This window comes from Peromyscus maniculatus, chromosome 10 (assembly GCF_049852395.1).
Source record: "Peromyscus maniculatus bairdii isolate BWxNUB_F1_BW_parent chromosome 10, HU_Pman_BW_mat_3.1, whole genome shotgun sequence".
In the NCBI taxonomy this organism is placed as follows: domain Eukaryota; kingdom Metazoa; phylum Chordata; class Mammalia; order Rodentia; family Cricetidae; genus Peromyscus; species Peromyscus maniculatus.
Window position 1 is genome coordinate 63,910,565 of NC_134861.1, and position 3,149 is coordinate 63,913,713.

Consider the following 3,149-nt stretch of genomic DNA (forward strand, 5'->3'; position numbering starts at 1 on the left):
GTCAAAATGAGAAGAAAAAGGTAGAAATCAGTAGGCAGTCTTTCATGTATTTGTTGAAGTCTAAAATAGGGCTTTCATGAATCTGGTTTTCAAAAGAGGTCATCAAACTGCAAACACACACACACACACACACACACACACACAAACCACACATATTTTAAAACATATACACACACAGGCAAAAATATACATAAGCCGTATTTAAATGGTCAAAATTTGTTTCACATTTTGAAACTAGCTCTTTGTTTTGTGATCTAAGAATAAAACCTAAGGTCCCACACATGCTTGGCAAGTGCTATATTTCCAGTCCTTCAAGAGTATTTCAACCTCTGAAAAAATAGTTTTAGACTTGCAAAAATATTCAGGAATGTTTTATATGCTTCTTAAATAGATTAACTACATGTTCCTGTCTTGTAGAACTCTAATACACCAACTCCAAACCAGGAAGTTAGTAGTGATTCAAAACTGCTGTCTGTGTATCGTGCTCCGGTCTGGTCTGCTGTTTCATTTGTAGCCTTTATCTGACCATGCGATGTTTGGTGTTCTGTCACATCAGCCTCCTGTTCTTTGGTTTTCTTTATCCTTTATGATCATATCAAGTTTTGAAGAGTATTGTGTCATTACTTTGTAGAATGGTACTCAATCCGAGTGTTTGACGTTTTCCTCCCACACTAATATTAAGATTTTGTACTTATAAAATAATACACAGATCTGCTTGGGAGGCATCTAGGCAGTGGTACCGGGTCCTGTGCTCATTGCATGAGTTAGCTGTTTGAAACCTGGGACTTATGCAGGGACGCTTGGCTCAATCTGGGAAGAGGGGACTGGACCTGCCTGGACTGAGTCTACCAGGTTGATCTCAGTCCTCGGAGGAGGCTTTGCCCTGGAGGAGGTGGGAATTGGGGGATGGGCTGGGGGAAAGGGGAGGGGGCAGGAAGGGGGAGAACAAAGAAATCTGTAATTAGTGTTTTAAAAATTTAATAAAATAAAAAAATAAAATAAAATAATACACAGAAGGGATTCTGTAGTCTAACTGGAAGCTTTATTTCAGGAGACAAATGATTAAAAGTGTTATTTCAAACATCTGGTTTCTTTTTTCAAAAATAATCATCTTGAAGCAACATACATAGCTATACCATAAATATTCTCTCATAATTTTGCCCACTAGTTTTAGTATCTGTCATCATGCCTAAACCAATTATGAATGTGGTATTTCTAAATGCTGACTACTGCATATCTGGTGTTTACCCACATTTATTAACAATGATTTTATGGTAAAAATAGCCTTCTACTTCATCTTGTTTACTTGTTCGATTACATTCAGAGCATAAACTCAGAACCCAGCACTGTTCTACCTACACTGTGTCACTATTGTTATTTCTTCCTATATTTTGTGCAAAATTAGGACATTAAAAGCTGCTTCAGTGATTCCTGTATCTTATGGACATGTCTTCATGATCCATTTTATTTTAACATTTAGTTACTATTTGGTCAAACCTGATAATCCAGAGTTATGGAGCACTTCTCTTCCTGCCCTTTAATTCGTCACACATTTCAGCATGAAGAATATAGAATTGCAAGTACCTGACTAGTGTATTGATTCTCAAAGTGAGCTTTCAAGATGAGGTAAATGTGAACTCCCCTAATGGGCACATACTGACCTAAGTGTAAGGGTCATTCTAATGATCCATCTATTTAAGATATGAACTGAAGGAGTCCATTAGAGCCCCAAATTTGGGACTCAGACTTGAAACTGGTGCAGTTCAACACTGGTTGTCAGCCTCCTCTTGCCCTAGTCCACACATTAAGGCCCACGTGATAATGCAAATCCTTAGTGGAACTGGCATTAAGTGAGTGGATAGTATAGATCAGCAGAATGGAATAGAAGCATCCAGCACAGGAGGAAAACAAGGGTACAAAGCTCCAAGATGTGATAAATATAGGCATATACAGGCACAGTCATGTGCATACACATCAGTTTTCACCAGATATGTACATTAGAGATAAAAAGAAGGTGAACTGAAACAAAACTTGCTTTCATATGAAGTTCAGAGACAATATTGTAATTGTTTTAGAGACTTTTTCAATATAAAAGAATTTTCTGACCTGTATTTTAGACTTGATTCATTTGTTGAGAAGCAATGAGAGAGCCAGGAAGTACCAGTAGTTTGACTTTCTTCAGGTGAGGCAAGCTTGTCTACTTCTTTTGCACACTGGTCAGTGGAATGAAGAAGACCATGAATGTGAAACATATTTACTATACAAAAAGGGAATCCTTCATTCTTCAGAAACAGCTTATGAGAGAATCTCTCCATCTAATGGCGAATCAGTCTTTCTGTATGATGCAGCTCTAATTCTCTGTGCTCAATGTGCTTCTTCACATCTCGGAGGCATCCAACTTGATCGACAGTAGAAGTAATATTTCATAGAAAGTAGAAAGGAAGACACACAGCCATTTAAAAGAATTTTAGAGGAATACTGGGGAGAACAAAATTTTCTATTAACAGTGATATTTAAATGTTAAAAAGACTGTGTATGTGTGTATATATCCGCATTACAAAACAATAGTATAAAACATTTGTGTTTATTTTAGACAACAGTAATTTTGAATATTTGTTTCATTTTCCCATTAGTTACGACCTGTTAGAATCAAATTTCTATTGTGCATGTACAGGTTATAAATCTTGATCTAATATATTTTTTCCAGTTCTTCAGTGTCTATCTTATGAGTCAATGGTAGACAATAAATGTTATGATCATCCCATGGAAAAGAAAATAAGCATGGCAAAATATTAAAAAAATCGGAATGGTAGAAGATATTCAGAAAATGGCTCCCCAAAACTACAGTAGAGCTTTTCCATCTTGGATAATTCTTGACTTTTTTGGCTATATATATAGTTGGATGAGAAGTATAACTTTATCATAAAGCAGTTATAAACCAGAATAATATCCTAAACAATGTTTTACCTCTTAAAGATGTTGATCCTGGCACCTAGTCATGATGAACATTGGCTGTAGTTGCTTGGTGATTTGAAAGAGGAAATATTTGTTAAAGTTGGTGAATGCATAGCCTTTCAAGGATAGGTGAAACCCTGAAAATCAAAAATAAACTTATTTTATCTTTTATTTTAGTTTTTTCTTTTCTATCC